The sequence below is a fragment of the Orcinus orca genome, chromosome 16 (assembly GCF_937001465.1).
Source record: "Orcinus orca chromosome 16, mOrcOrc1.1, whole genome shotgun sequence".
NCBI lineage: Eukaryota > Metazoa > Chordata > Mammalia > Artiodactyla > Delphinidae > Orcinus > Orcinus orca.
Window position 1 is genome coordinate 18,535,330 of NC_064574.1, and position 16,837 is coordinate 18,552,166.

At 42.6% G+C, this 16,837-nt stretch overlaps 1 protein-coding gene across 12 annotated transcripts in view; it reads left to right on the plus strand.

Moving 5' to 3' along the window:
• Positions 1-16,837, plus strand: part of PTPRT (protein tyrosine phosphatase receptor type T) — a 1,087,126-nt gene that overhangs the window by 963,257 nt on the left and 107,032 nt on the right. The gene's annotated exons all lie outside the window — the stretch shown is intronic.

The window sequence follows — 16,837 nt, forward strand, 5'->3', positions numbered from 1 at the left end:
CCCTGGCAAAGACATGGGGCCACCCATCCGAAAAGGAGAATTTCAGAACCTCAAAGCAGATGGAAATGAGGGCACGCCATCTAAACTGCTGCTTGTGTACACAGAGGCAGGTTAAAACTAATAATAGTAAAAAAAAAAAAAAAAAAAAAAGAAGAAGAAGGAAGACATGGTTGTGCCCTTAAGGAGAAAAATATGCCAAGCTGAATTGAGTGTCTTACAGTTATCAAAACGGTGCTGCACGTAAACCACATAAAGTAGATGAGTTACGCGTCATCACTGTCTCCATTTCTCAGCTTGTGAAACTGAGGCTCAGACTTCTCCAAAGTCCCATGGCTGATGAGTAACGTATCCAGAACTGGAAGGCATGCCTTCCAAGCCTTGGTCAGTTTCAAGACACAGCTAGTGGTCCAAGTGGCATTTAGTCAAGAGCGACGGTGTCCTCATGCAGAGTTAATACAGGATCCCAAGCTAATTGTAGTGGCTACAATTTCAGGGTTCACCCCATCCAGAGGAGAACATCAAGACTAGTAAACTAAAGCCAGTTTAATTTAGTCTGATCTTGGGGATCAGACTCAAGAGTGCTGACTTTTGCTCTTAACTTTCTGAAAACCAGTTCTTTTTCTGAATTGCGTAGAAATGCTAGATTCCCCAGCCTCTGCTCCAAAGTGGGGAAAGCAGGAATTCTAAAGGAATATGAGCAGAGACAAATGTTCCCCCTACACTGTGCCAGTGGCAAAGGGAAGAAATCATACTTTGTAAAAACCACTTAGATAAGGTCAATTTGGGATGACGGGGATCTATGAGGATGAAGAAAGAAAGGAAACAAGTATTTACAGACCACCTTCGTCTGTACCACAGCCTTGTGAGATGCTTAGTATGATTGTTCCCATTTTATAGATGATGTATGCAGAGCTCAGTGTTTGGCTGACCTTCCCACAGTTACATAGCTGCTTCCTGATGGCTCCAGGATCCAAGGGTACCTCAGACCCATGATTCCTAACCTCAAGTGTACCACAGCACCTACCTGAGGCAGTTTTCAAAATCCGCATACCTGAGCCCCACACCTTACCTGCTGAATCCAAATCTCCTGGGGCACGGGGAGTGGGATGGGGACTCAGGATGTGGATTTGTAAAAGCCACGCAGGGGGTCCTTACAGGCGCCCTGTTAAGAAGGCTGAACTTTGAAAGAGGCAACAGCTATTTTCAAATATTGACGTGCTACCTTGGGAAAGAGAGATTTTGTTTTAAACCTATAAAGACTGAAAAAAATGGTAAAATGAATACGCGTGTAGTCTTTACCTAGATTCACCAGTTGTTCGCATTTTGCAATATTTGCTCTCTCTCTCTCTCTCTCATATACACACACACACTATATGTATACATACATTTTATATATATATATATGTGTGTGTGTGTGTGTGTGTATATATATATATATATATATATATATATAATTTTATGAACCATTTAGAAGTAAGTTTTAGGCATCGTGACACTCCCCCTCCAAAGAATTCAGCATGTGTTTCCTGAGAACTAGGACAGCTCCTCAGCATAAACACAATGAAATTATTTTACCCAAGAAATATAACCTTGTTTCAATCTCTGATAGACCAGAGTCCATAGCTGAATTTCCCCCATGGCCCTAAAATGTTCTCTCTAATTGTTACTATCTTTTGATCCAGGATCCAGTCAAGATGCTCACTTTATATTTGGCCACCAAGTCTCCCATCACCTTTCTATCTACAACAGTCCTCCCACCTTTCATTTTCCTTTCGGGATGCTGACATCTTTTAAAAGTCTAGGCCAGTTGTCCACAGAATGTTCCACAGTCCAGATTCGTCTGATTTTTTCCATCATGATCACACTCAGGTTAAACATTTTGGCAAAAATGCTACACAGGTCACATTGTGTATGTACTTCCCTTTGCATCATTTCAATAGACGCGTGCTATCACTTTGCCCACTCTTGGTGATGCTAAGTTTGAATACTTCTTAAGGTTGAGAAATGGCTTTTAAAGATGAAGCCTAACAGCACATACTGATTACTTCATGAGTCAATATTTAACTTCTATTTTCCTCAGAGAGCAGGGCAAGTTTGCAGTCTGCCTAAACACAAAGTCAGTTCTTAATCCATTCTCCACCCGGGTGAATTTCTGGGATTCTCACATTCCCTTGGGTCCAGAAAAAGAGGATGCCGACAGAGGGAAGGAGAGGTGGAAAAGAGGGTAGCAAGGAACTGGGCTTGGTTTGTCCTTAAAGGCGCATCCTGAGCACCGCCCCACCCCAAGCCTTTGGCCGTGTTAACTTGTCACTGACTCTCCTGCTTTTGTCCTGAGGCAAGAAAGTTCATTAGCAAGTCTAGCTGATGGCACTGCTGGCCAAGTGGTACCTATTCACCCCAAACCTTTCCTGTCCAGGCCAGGCTCTTGTGCACCTTTTTTTCCATTTCCGTGTTTGTAAAAATGTCCTGGGAGGACTCTGAATGCCAAAGAGATATGGTCAAAGACACATGACAAACATCATGATCCCAAAATTGTAGGTATTTGATCTTAAGCTTTCTGATTTCAAATGAAAACCTGGGTAACACCAATTTCTTGGATTTCAAGGGGAAACATCACCTCCATTTTCCCCGTGGGCTAAAACTTAGACTCTTAAGATAAAAGCGCCCAAGACTGAGGTAGATTGGCCAGCCAGAGAGGAAGAAGCAGCATATCCAGTAAAATCTAATCAGTTGTTTTAAAGTCCAGACACAGTCTTTCCAAGATTGATATATGTGTGTTTTACATTTACATACACACATATACATGCACACAGACATAACATGCGTACCCAGACATGTGTATACGTATATTGTACGTACATTCATTTTAATGATATTGCTTTTAAAAAGATGGAAAAAATTCAATTGACGTTATACTCAATTATTAAGAAATTTTGCATTTGTTTAAATCAGTAAATATTTTAGGATTCTGTCTGTGCATCTGGTGTCCTCAGGCTAGAGCCACAGACATGCTCTGGGGGTTCTTTTGAATGCCCTGGAATGCATCAGGTACCTTTTAAAATGCTCTATGGAATCACTGGGGTGTGATTTGAGGGGAAAAAAATGTAAGTAATGCTTACACTGGAGATGTAGAAATTGCTTCTGCAATCACCCTGATGTATGTAAAATTGAATCTATTTTCGTGGCATTAGGGAAGTGACTGTCTGGCTTCTGCATCGGGTCTTTAGGAGGGCCTGAGCTTATTTGCAAATGTTGAAGAAGCATTGCTTAGAGGCAGAGCACAAGAATAGATGTCACATTGGAAAAGATTACAGAAAAACCTGCCCTGAGCAATTATTTCATTATTGAACAGGTGGGCCCTGGCCTAATTCAAGCTTTGCATCCAACTGTGTGGGTTTGTTTTCCTGGGTTTTCGATTCCAAGTGACTGCTAAGTTCTGCAACATCCGTTCCGTCAAGCCTCCCAATTTTGTACAGGACCAGTGACCTCTGGGATGCAGGGGGGAGGGGGCTTTGTGAGGTATGGACTGTTGCTCTGGAGTGCTGTGGCGTTCTGGAAAAAGGAGCGCCTGTCAGCAGTGTGCATTGTTTTCAGTTGAAAGAAATGCTGGCTTTTATTAAGTAATCTGATTTTGATCTTACTGCCTTGTGTACCTGCCTGTTATTTTTTTCTGAGACCTTTTGCTCCCTGGGATCATTTTCTGGGTCTTTCTTCTGCTGCTTTCTTTTTACATTCCTGCTTAAATCTTCTTTATGTCTTTTGTTCATAGTCTTATCCTCTCCTTGTTTTAGTCCAAATCAAAATGCTTCAGAACAAATTGCTGTTGAATTCTCTGATACGGGGCTTGGCTGTCTACCCTTCATGTAATAGCGTTTGGCAGACTCACTTGCCCATTGGGTACTGTTAGTAAACTCCATCTTCACTTTTTTGCTTCCATTCTATTCAGTGGTTTCATGTCTGGTGGGTGAAGGAGCATCACATGCCAGACCATCAAGCTCTCTGCTAAATAAAGAAGCAGGCACTGTTGAGGGCTTGGAGGTGAGATTTAGTGGCCATTTTCTCAGTGCTTAGTACGTGCCTGTCCCTGTCCTGAGTCCTGAGCACAGTTTGGGGAGGGGTGTAATTACAAAAATGAATAAAACAGGGCATTGTCTCAAAAATAATAAATGTTCCTACTTTTAAGTTTTTCATAGTTTACAAAAGTCCTTTTGCAAAAACCTGGAGCCATAGACCCTTATTCCTGCACCATGAAAGAGCTGGTAGGTTTCTTACTACCCCCATTCTACAGATGAGGAAACTGAGGTTCAGAGAGACTCCATGCTGCAAATCACACAGGCATTTGCAGAGTCATAATAAGGATCTGTCTCTCCTGACATCAGTTAGGTTTTATCCACTTAGTTCTTCAAAGAATTTAGGAAAACATCCATAAAAGTACCTACAGTAAAACAGCTGTATGAGAATTAGATAATCAGGATCAGGAAAACATAAATGAAGAGAAGAGGGTCAAGACCAGGTTATTTTCAAATATAACTCCATTATATGAAAACGTAATCTAAATATGCAGGCTGGCAACTTTCAAATTCTAGTTTGGCTCTGCGCTTTCTAGTAACAAAAGCTCAAATAGGAAGATCACTTTTATTGGCACCTACAGTGTGCTAGACTGTATGCTTTATATAAATCCCATTCTTAAGCCTCCTAGAAACCCTATAAATTAGATATTATTCCCGTTTCATAAGTGAAGAAACTGAGTTTCAGAGAACTGGAGTAAATAAGCCCAAAGTCCCACACACATGGAGTCGGGGTGGGATTGGAAGCCAAAATAGGGTTATCTGACTCCAGAATCCATGTTCCTTCTCCTGCACCAGGAATGCAGCTCTCACCACTCACTGGTCTCACTGTATGAGGCTGCTGATGGCTCCTCCCCTTTTCTACCACGTGGGCAGAAGCTGCTGCCACCACAGTGTCCTGCAAGGAGCCTGTGGCTGGATACTGGCATGGAGCCAATCAGATTCCCACCCGGTGCCAGGCTCTGTGATAAGCATGTTCAAATCTGACATCTTACTCTGTCCTCACAGTAACCCTCTCTAGTTGGTATGTTTGTTAGCAAACCCATTTTACAGTAGAGGGAACTGGTGCTCTGAGATATTAAAAGCTCTTCCTCAGGTCCCATAATGAATCCATAGTGAGGTTTGGACCCATGTTCTACTTTCTAAACCAAGCGTCTTGTCTTTCCTCCAACTTTACACTTTCTCTCCATCACAAAGCAGGGTGAAGGAAAGAAAGGAGATCAGCGTGAATAGCCTTGCTAGCTGACAGGACAGAGCCTCCTCTGGGCTCCTCTGTCCACTTCAGAGCCCAAAATGCCTGTCGCAGGAAGGTAGCTGCCCAGTGATCCAGAAAGGACCTGTGAGAATTGTCCCACCAGGAGCTTCTTCGGAAGTGGGACTGTAGACCAGATGGTCCCATCCCATCCTCGGGCATTCCTGAGCTGGTCCAAGCCCTGGATAGATATAGAGAGAGATGAGCAAGAGAGAGAGATTGCAGCCTGGTGTGGGAGACTCATGGTCCCACAATGAGCATCTTTACACAACCCAAATATGTATGTATGTATGTACATATGAATGATGGACCTGGAATTCATCTAAGATCTTCTAGCTCCAAGGCCATATCTGGTTCCAGCTCTTCTGGTACTGGATTCTGTCTACTTTTAAGGTGAAATCTGCTCTCTGTAACTTCCATCCATTCATTCCTGATTTTGCGCACAAAGTATGGGTTGGTCAGCAACCAGACGCTGGCCCTTGTCTGCCCTCTGGTGTCCCAGAGGGTAATGAAATCAGTCTTTCTCTTCCTGCAGCTCTGAGCCTCACCCCCAGCTATTGGGCTGCAGCCAGCTGTGTGCCCTGCAGGTCCTGCCCTCAGGCTCAGCGGCCCTCACATCAGCTGTCAACCTTCTTCAGTACACATTTCTGTTTTCCAACACGTTCAAAATCTTGATTGGCGCATCTGTCTCCATTTAGTCCATGTCTATGAAGTGTTTGGTTTCCAAGTCTACCCTGGGCCGAACTACTGGAAGTTCAGGGGGCTGCCACCACCCTCACTCACTTTTCCAAACCTGGGTTCAGAACACACTGCTCACGTTTGAATTAACCTCCAAATGTCCATCGCGTATCTGCCTCACACGGAGTTCATGGCTTCCAGCTCGGGATTTGAGGGTCTCAAGTAAAGACTTTATATTTCATCTGTGCTGTGTCTTCTGGTTAGATTTGACCCTGTTATCGCAGTGTACTGAGATATTTTTGATTTCTAGCTGGGTTAGCCAAGGAGCTCACTTAATCCTCCCAGTTTGGGGCCTCAAATTACAATAATTATTAGACTATTAATATTCATCATACCGGCTATTATCTATTGAGCATTAATTATGAGCCCATTTCCAGCTGAGTGTTTTATATGCATTATCTTATATCATCGGTATGTTGGGAGGATTAAATAAGTGTGTTATGATTATCCTTGATGGTTTACAAGTGAGGAAACTGAGGTTTAAATAATAAGGAACTTGCCTAAGCCTTCATAGTTTTAAATGGCAGATTTTTAAGCTGGAACTTAAACCTGGGTCTGTGTGACACCCCTAAGCCTACGGCCAAGATCATTCCACTATACTGCCTTCCGTAAGATAGATGTTATTATTCCCATTTTATAGAGAAGGAAAGTAAAGTGCTCAGTGTCAGCAAACATTGAGTCACTTGCTCAAAGCAGTGGTGCCCAAAGTGTGGTCCCCAGATCAGCAGCATCAGCATCACCTGGGAACTTTTTGGAAGCAAATTCTTGGGCCCCACCCCAGACCTACTGAACCCCAAACTCCGCCGGTGGGGCTCAGCAGTCACTGTTTTTAACGAGCCTTCCAGGTAATGCTGATGCACATTCAAGTCTGAGAATCGCTGGCTAGTAGTAAAGCCCCGGACTGTCAGACTCCAAAGCCCTAGTTCTTCTATGTGCAGAATCGTCTCTGATAGTACAGTTGGGCACACTGAGAGAGAAAGGCTGATTCTCCCTTTCTCAGGGTGGACGCACCAGGAAGAGGGGCTGCCTGGCGATGCTGGACCTGAGGGCTGCTAAAGCTCGTATATAGCTGAGGGTCCCTAAACCCAGGGCTCCTTTCACAACCGTCTCTGGAACTTTCTGTCCTTTTGTCTGAACGGCAAACAACCCGAGAGTCAGAATGGAAGGAGTGGAAATTTACAAGGAAGAGCAGTCATGAGTCACACAGTGAAACCATGAACTCAACAGAACATCATGAAGAGGAATTTTTTTAAATGCACAAAGTTCTGTTTGAAGGGACAATTATATTTTCTGGAGGCTCCAGGATTAAACTGAATCTGGGAGAAAAATGGAATGTTACCAGCTTGCCACCTCCAGTTTTACTGAATATTTTATAGAGATTATTGAGTATTTTGTAATCATCCTCTTGGCTGACAGATTAAAGTACACACTTATTAAGTTCCTGGCAACCCAAAGTGGAATGGAATTGTTTATTCCTTGGAAATGCAAAATGGAAATTTAAGTGGCCTTGAGAAAGTAAACAAATTGTCCATCCCAAGCATTAAAGAGTTAAACTAAGGTAAGTGTCAGAGAAGGATATTAGACTCCGAAAGGAGACATAGTAGACCATCAAAACTAAGAATTACCTTAGACACCGTCTGATCCAACTTCCTCATCTTAAAGACGAAAAACTGAGTCCCAGAGAGTTTTCTCAAGGTCACTCATGGAGTCACTAGCAAAACCTGGGCTAGAGTTGGGAGCTGTGACCTCTCTAGTCCTTGCCCCCTGGTCTCCTTCAGAGGAGTGAAGTATGGTCAATAATGGCTTGTCTTCTATCTAATATTTTCTGTAGACCCCCAATCCGATTTCTGCACAAATCTAACCATCTCAAATCGAATTATACTTTTCATCTCCTGGTTATGGGAATAACTGAGGTGTTCCTTTAAATATTCATTGACTGCCACCTATATGCTAAGCAGGGTAGGGATTGTAAAGATAAATAAGACATAGTCTCTTCCTTCAAGGATATTATTGTTCTCCAAGAGGAGATTCGTAAGTGGATTAGTTTCAATAAATGCGATAAGTGATAGAGAAAAGGCATGTGTGGTGCCCCAGGAACACTGATCAGAGGCTCAGCAGGTGATTAATTCTGCCTAAGTGAGTTAGACAGTACTATCTATGTGAGGAAATGGATTTTGATTTGAAGAAAGTGCAAGGAAAAGATTATCCCAGATAGAAGGGACAAAGGCTCGGAGGTGTAAGGGGTATGGTGAGCTTGAGGAAGGGGCTTTAAAATACAGGGTGCTTTGTTCTTAAAGCATATAGCCAGAGATATGTCTGGAACAGTAGCTAGAACCTGCCCGAGAAGGAACTTACATTTGTAGCCTACTTAAATTCAGTTTCCAGGAGGCGCAACCTATTTGGAAATTAGAGTGATCCCAGTGTTAGGTGCCCTTGCATGTTGTTGGAACCTGGCCTCATATTCTCTTTGATTTGTATAGATTCAGCTTTCCATTATAAATAAGTAGGGACAGCATTTTAGCAGCTACAGACCTTTACTTTCATTGTGAGCTGGCCCAGACATTCTTTCTCAATACCCTTTCAAAGAGACCTCAGTAAAGCTACAGAGCTGAACTTGTTTTTGACAATTTATGCTAGGCCACTGCATCTTGAGAAGAAAATAGAATCGTTGTATACACCTCACAGGTGGTCCTGAGTGGTAACAGGACGCTTAGGAAGTGCTTGTTAAAGTAATCAAGGATAAAGAAGTGATGTTGAAAATGTAAATATATAGTTGCTAGGTAGCAGGATAAGCTGAGCTTAGAGACTAGGTGTTTTTTTTCCTCAGCTCAAAGCCACAGCCTTGGTAAGTTGAAAACACAGATAATAATTCTGCCAGCTAACATTTTGTGAGCAATTCCTGGACAAAGCACTTTACATGCATCATTTCATTTCATAATCTCAACAATTCTATGAGGCAGGTCAGGGAAGCTGAGGTTCAGAGATTTTAAGTAACTTTCTCAAGGGCATACAGCTACCAAGAAACCAGACTGAGGTTTGAACCTGGGTTTATATGATTGCCCTGTCAGCAGCCTGTCCTTGAAATACTTTCTTTGCTTAACGTCTACTCTCCTGGTTTTTCTCCTTCCTCCCCAGCCACTTCTTCTCATGCTTCTTTCTTGGTTCTTCTTCTAACCATTCCAACATCCCAGGACTTAGTCCAGAATCTTCTCTTTTCTGCTTATGCTCCATCTAAGTGGGCGGTGATGATGACATTAAATGAGATAATGAGCACAAGAAGAGGCCAGATTTGAAGCAGGAGCGGGGGAGTTCAGATCTAGACAGATACGGTTTGAAGTGCTGTTGAGTCACTGAAGACATGTCGAGCAGGCTGTTGGATTTGTGGGCCTGGAGCTCAGCAGAGGAGTCTGGCCTGGAGATATAAATGTTTGCTACATTGTATATACACAGTGATTGAAGACTTTGCCATGAATAAGGAAATTGAGGCACATTAAGATGGGACACATTGCCTGGCATCACTTAGCAAGTTAATGGAAGAACCAGAGCATCAAACTGGGACTTACCTGTTAGAAGTGCCTACAGAAAAGCAGTCCGTTAAAGCTGACGGCAAAACAGGGGTCTATGAAAGGGGCTACGTGACTAGTCCAAGTGCAGCCTTTCTGGTTGTCCACCCAGACCCTGAGATGGACCTTGGAATGTGTGAATGAGTTAATGGATTAGGCAGCCTCATGGTTGTCTACTCAGCCAGGATTATGATAAGATCTCAGCAGGCAAAGCATAACTTTCTGAATCAAAATAGAAATTTTTAGAAGTCTGAAGTCTGATTTATATATTAGTGGTTGGGAGCAGATCTATATACCTTAGAAATTCAGTGAAGGAGCTGTAGTGTTGACATCATCACAGAGGTTGAGGAGCGCACGTAAAGTTCTTGCCCAGGTGGTAGGTTGTCCCACTGCCCACAGAGGTGGACAGCAGGTATGTTACAGGAGGTAGAGGTTTGGAGAGGGAACGTCTTTGCAAAGCAGAATTCAAGGAAGTGGAAGAAAAAGATCAGAGTGCCAGGGACAGGCAAAATCCCTCTGTCCCCTGCGTTACCATCTCCATCATTCTCTAGGTGGTCTCCTACATGCTTCTGGAGTGTGTCATGATGTTTAGTTAGAGGCTGACTCAGTAGGATGCTCTTGAGTGTGTTGAGAGGAACTGCCTACACCACCAGACGTCTGTTATATCTCTAACCTGCACCTACCTCTAGAGTGGACAGATGTCGAGTGAGGAGATCCCCCAACCACAATACTAAGTGTTGGTAACACAAACATGAAAAAGGCAGTTCTGCTTCCAGAAATCCCATGATATTTTAGGGAGCACAGACACAGTGATACGGCATGATACATCTAGTAGAGGTACGTGTAGAAGCTGCGCGGAGAATGGTGTCTGCTGCAGGGAGGCTATTCTGGCCCATTAACCGTGTAATTCATCTGTCTTTGGGTGATTTACTTTTCACTTCACCAGCCATGTGAGTTGACTCCCTAACTATATGAAGGCTGGAAATGAAAGTAAAATTTCAGTCCCTTGGCAGTAAAACAAGAAGAAATGTGTTAAACATGATTATCAGAGATACATTTAGCAGAGATACAATGTAGAGTAATCTTGACATGTTCCTTTCCCTTACCCTCCACATTTAATTCAATACCAAGTTTTGATTATTCTGCTTCTTCAATATGTGTAGAGCCCATCCACATTCAATACCTCCATCCTCATCCAAGTTACCATCATCTCCTGCTTCAGTAAGGTCCATAGCCCCTAAATAGTTCTCATATCCATCCTTGTCATTCTCTAGTTCATTTTCTTCTTAGCAGTTAGGGAGATCTATTCAAGGCAAATGTAAATACGTTGCCTCATATCTCCCTGGCTTCTGATTTTTCTTAAGCTAAAAACTGAAGTCCCCATCCAGATCTTACATACGGATCTTGCCCTGCTCATTTTTTCCAAGTTCTCACATTTCACTGTTCCTTTCTCTGTGACCTCCAGCCACACTACCTTCTTCTCTAAGTGCTCCACCTTTTTCCCCGCTCCTTCTACCACGGGGCCTCTGCCCATGCCATTGCTCTGTCTACAGCAGGGTCGACAAACTACGGCCCACAAGCCAAATCCAGCACACTCTTTGTTTTTGTAAATAAAGCTTTGCTGGAAAAGAGCTATGCTTGTTTGTTTATATCTTGTCTATACATAGCTGTTCCTGTGCTCCTATCGGTAGAGTTGAGTAATTGCTATTGAGACCATCTAGCCCACAAAACCTAAATATTTACTCTCTGGCCCTTAACAGAAATGTTTTACAACTCCTCATCTAGAACACTGGCTATACCCACACTGTTCCTCTAATTGGCTCCTTTAGATCTCAATTCATGGATTTCTTCCTTTTCTGACCCCTTTCTCCCCAGGCCAGATTGGATTCCTTTGTTAGGTGCTATCATAGAATTCTGTTTTCTCAGCACTGACCTCATCTTTCAAATGTATTTAAGGTCCAACTCTTCTGACAGTTGGCAAGATTCAAGAGGTGAGGACCATTTCTGTTTGCTTACTACTGTGTCCCCAGCATGTAGCGTGGTGTGTGGCACAGAATAGATAGACAGAACTTCTTATTTAGTTGACTAGATGGATAAATGGATGGATGTGCAGATAGATGCGACTCAGGCATAGCAATACTAAGTCAGAATAAAAAGGAATATTTAGAAAGCCTGGTACAGCTGATACTATACACTGTTGACCCACTTTCTGCATTCAGAATTGAGTGCAGCAGAGAAAGGAATCAAAGAATGTTTCTTTGCCAGTCAGCTGATATCCAGATCTTAGCATGTCTCCACCCCTGTCACCAACCTCTAGTCTGCCAACACTGGGGGGGAATTTTACAAGTCCCTTTTCATTGTTCCTGCAAAATTGGGAGCTGCTACTGAAAATATCCTCAAGTAGTTAACTGTTGGCTGCTCTGGTAATGTGCTACAATCATTCCTCTATTCATAAGAAAAGGGAAGGATAACAGCTGGTGGTCTTTAGACCGGACACAAATATAGGCAAAGACTCAGATAGGCTGCTATCTGGCTCTGCCAGTGGAAGAAACAAGAAAAAGAGTGAAGTCAGGAGGCAGATATAACAGACTGTGAGTCTCCACTGGCTGGATGGCCTCACGAGTAGCCATGAGAACATCAGTTATCTGGGAATGTTCTGGGAGACAATGGGCATCAATTACATGGATCCAATCTGTATGGTCATGGAGAGCTGGCTTCCCCACATGATTTGTCTTGGGAGCTGAGATGTTTTTTGGTTACTGAAACTCACTAAGTAGAAAGGAAGGGGTTTGAACTGTTCGTTTTTTAGATGAGAAGAAGCCAAAATGAGTTGATAGAATATCAGTAGGAAATGGAATCTGGCTTCTTGGGCTGCTTCAGGATGATCAAGGAAAGTGTCAGGGCGGAGTTGAATCTTAAACAATGAGTGATCAGAGATTGTCAAGGCAGAAAAGGAGAAATATGTTATTGCTGTCTTTGTTTTGTTATGACACAGCATGTCAATACCTAATGGCATAAAACAACCACCATTATATTGTGCTAACAATTCTGTAGGCCAAGAGTTGGGGCAGGGGTGAGCAGGGATAGTGGTTGTGTCTGCGTGAAAATGAGGAGACTCAGATGGAATGACTTGAATGGCTGGAAATAATTGGGATGGCTCTCCGAGAGCCATACGTCTGGGTCCTCATTTCTTCCTCAAGTGGTATCTGCTAGGGATGGAATGCCCAAATGGCTCATTTATTTGTGTGTCTGACCCCTTGATCGCAATGACTAGAACATGTAGGGATGGCTGGTCTCTCTCCCTATGCGTCTAACTTGGTCTTCTCTGTAGCATGGCAGACTCGTGGTAGTCAGACGTATTACATGATGGCTGGCTTCCCCCAGAGAGAGTGTTCTGAGAAAGCCAGGAGGAATGCCAGTCCTCTTAAAACTAGGTTGAGAACAGGCCAGCATTACTTCTGCTGCATATCATTATTAAAAGCATCACAGGTAAGCCTAAAAGAGTGGAGAAGCAGGCTCCACGTCTCAGCAGAGGAAATGGCACGTGTCTACAGGAAGGGAAAGAATTAATGGTGGTCATCTTGGAGATTAAACTACCACACTGTTCTAAAAGAAGAGAGTACATGCACATGGGCGCCACGGTGTGAGGTCTGCCTGGCTGATTAGAGTGAACAGTAAATAGGAATACTTTCCAAATCTCCAGTTTCCACTTAGGTTACAGTGATAACTCTTGCATTACTAGCACATGGTTTGGCAAGGTCTCTGAAGATCTTCAGAATCTGGAAAGAGCTTTTGCTCTCATGTACAATTCCTTGTGAGTGTGAATGTCTTCGCTAAAATACAGAGTCCAAAAGACATCAATAAAATGATCTTTTCCCTAGAGCTTGAGAGAGAATATGAAGGGCAGGAGACAGATGTTGGTGTCTCTGCCCGGGGGCCTGATCCTCCTTGAGACACCCTGACCCTGACCTCTTTCTCAGGAAGTCCTTACCCTTGGACTTGTAATTATGAGTAGTTTGACATCCCTGGAGTATTTGGATTTTTAACTCCATGGGATTAGGTGGTGGGAGATGAACCTAGAAAAGGGATCAAGGGCTGTGTCTTAAAGATTGTCAAAACTAGAGAGTTTGGAATTTATAATGTTTTCTGTAAGGAGCTAGCACAGATTTTAAGAAGTGGAGAAGCAGGATTGAGTCCAGTTCCAGAAAGATCATCCCACTGACAGGAGAATGTATTGGAGTGTGAGTTGATAAGACTAATAAAAAGTAAGTATTGTTTCTGCATGTATCAGATCCAAGGAAAGTGACTTAGCATAAAACACGGCTGCAGTGGACATTTATTTTATACATGCATCCACACACACACCCACACACACACACACCGGCTTACAGAATTAATAGTGACTACAAACAAATTGGTGTGGCCAACTGTTTGTAATGAAGCAGGTGATAGAGAGAGGAAGTTCTACAACATTCCATTTTCGGGACTGTTAAGTCCAGAAGTATTGATTAGATATCCATGCTTGCTCTATATTTTCTCGATCAGTCAATATTTTGACGGTTTGATGCCTGAAAATATTTGGACATATTCGATTTTTGAAATTAGTATCCTTATTCAGTTAATGTCTCATTGGGCCAATTCAGTTTTTCCAAGGTGAAAATCCCTTTCATCTTCAGGGTCTTTGATATAGGTTGGATGAAATTCCCTCTGATCTACAGATGTGACAGAGGCTCAGAAGGTAAGAGAGTCACTCCAAAGTAGCAGAGTCACTTCTGTTTCTGCTACAGTGAAGACTCGTGTGGTCCTCCACTGAGTCGTCAGCCAGCTGGGCCCTAGCAAATGCATGCACTTGTAAATCTGGTCCCCATTCTTATTAATAACCCTTCTTTTACTGTCCCATCACTCTCCTTGCAAATTGATCCATCAGCAGAGGTTTACCTAATAATTCAATGTCATTATTATGCTTTACTTATAAAATAGCTATTTGCCAAGCCTGTTCTGCAATTTAAAAATGCAAGTCCTACCACTCCACCATCCATCTGAAAACCTGTCACCGGCTCCCCTTTGCCCTCAGAGTAAAGTTAAAATGCATCTCATGGCCTGTAAGACTCAGAATGATCTGATTCCTGTCTACATCTTTGGTCTCATCTCTAACCACTCTCTGGATTTCTCAGTATAGTTCAGTCATATTGACTTTCCTTCTATTCTTGGAAAACACTAAGTATTTTCCAACATCATGGCTTCCACAATTCCCTTCCCTCTTCCTGGAACATTCTTCCTTTCTGTCATTCATTGTTTACCCTTATTAATCCTTCAGATCTATGATTCTCTGTCATCTTTTGAGGACTTCCTAATCTCTAATATAAACAGTGACCATTTTTTTCTAGTCCCTTCTTTCACAAGTATTATGTATTCAGATGTTTATTTAACAGTTTTTTGGTTACTGTCTGCCTTCTTCACAAACTGTAAGCTCCAAAGTGCAGAGACCACTTCTGTTTTAACCATCACTGTGTCCCTAGAGACTAGCGTTAGGTGCTTGGTATATGACAGATGCTTGATGAGTATTTGTTGAATGAACCATTATGTTAATTTTGTGATCAAGATGGATCACAATGATTCACTATTCTGTATTCAACCGACTATTCTTGTGGACTGCGTGAAAAACGTGGTCCTGCAGTCTTGAAGATGACTAAGGTTACTCTTAGGTTTTGATCCCATGGTGGAGGTGGGGAGACCAGGAGGAGACCATTGCACTAGTCTGGGAGACATAGATGGGGTGCTCTTTGCAATTCCTTTTCTTGGGAAGTCCTAATCCTAATATCTTTGTCCTCATCATTAATTCTAAAGACCTCATGGCCAATGATGGCATCCTTGGACTCCATCATTCAGTGCAGGACTGGAACACAGAAGGAACACTCTTCAGAACTACTTTGTGGCTACAGCTGCCCCTACCCTTGTGACCTCCCTTGTCTCCTCCAGAGGGCTGTATGCTTCTAACAATTTTTTCCTTCTCCCCCTCGCACCCCAGTCACTGCTTAGCCTTCTCCAACTTTATTCACTTGTGGATATTCCCAATATTTGGGAAAATCTGAAAAGTCAACTTTTATGTTTAAGGAATATACCTCATTGTCTTTAAAGGGGAAAATAGAAGAAACTAACCTTTATTTAGCCCTAACTATGTACCAGGGGCTATGCAGGATGTGGTGATATGCTATATCCTTTAATCCTTACAACTTTTGAAGTGACAGTTATTATTGGAATCGGGCTTCTTTCACAAGTGTAGAGACTGAGGTTCAGAGATATTAAGTAACTTGTTCAAGGTCACATAGCTAGTAAGAGTTATATCAGGGATTTAAACCTAATATTTATCTTGCATATGATCTGACTACTATAATGTACTCCCTCCCAAGTAACGTGAGATATGCAGACACTTGTGAGGCCATTGGGGAGATGGCATACTTTGATGCTGATGTCTTCAAATCCCAGATTGCACTACTCTCTTCAGTGATTAGAACATAATGAGAACCCTCCTGCCATTCATTCACTCAACAATGTTTGTTGAGCACCTGCTGTGTGCTAGACACGTGTTAGCTTTCATGCTACATCAAGTGAATAGAGCAGGGAAAATTCCCTCCCTTTAGGTCCTCATAAAGCTTACATGGTAGTGGTGGTAGGGAGTGGAAAGAGAGAGACAGAAAATAAACAATGGACAATAAAAAGATAAGTAAATTATATGGCATTATAGAAAATGACAAGTGCTATGAAAAAAATGGAACAAGATAAGTGGTATTTGGAGTTATAAGTGGGGGAACATTGCAGTTTTACAGAAGATGAAATTTGACCGAAGACTTGAAAAAGATAAAATGTCAAGAGTGTCCCTGTTCGAGGCACCCAAGGCAAGAGTGTGCCTGATATTTTCAAGGAAAAGCAAGACTCTATTCTAGCTGCAGGGGTCCAGAGAGCAAGGTTTTCATGATGAGCAGTCTACGCTGTTCTTTGTTGGACAGAACTTGGAAGTCCAAACCAGTAGAGCCCACAAGAAGCACCATAGTAAATAGGTTAACCCAAGATGCTTCCAAAGGACAACAAAGACCCTTGTACCTATGAAGCCACTGCTTTCCATGTTTCTCTTTGGTGCTGATTCTGACCTTCCTTAGCCCAGTAAGGTCTGGCATTGAAGCCTTTCTCCACTTGCCCATTACTCAGTTCTGCTGTGA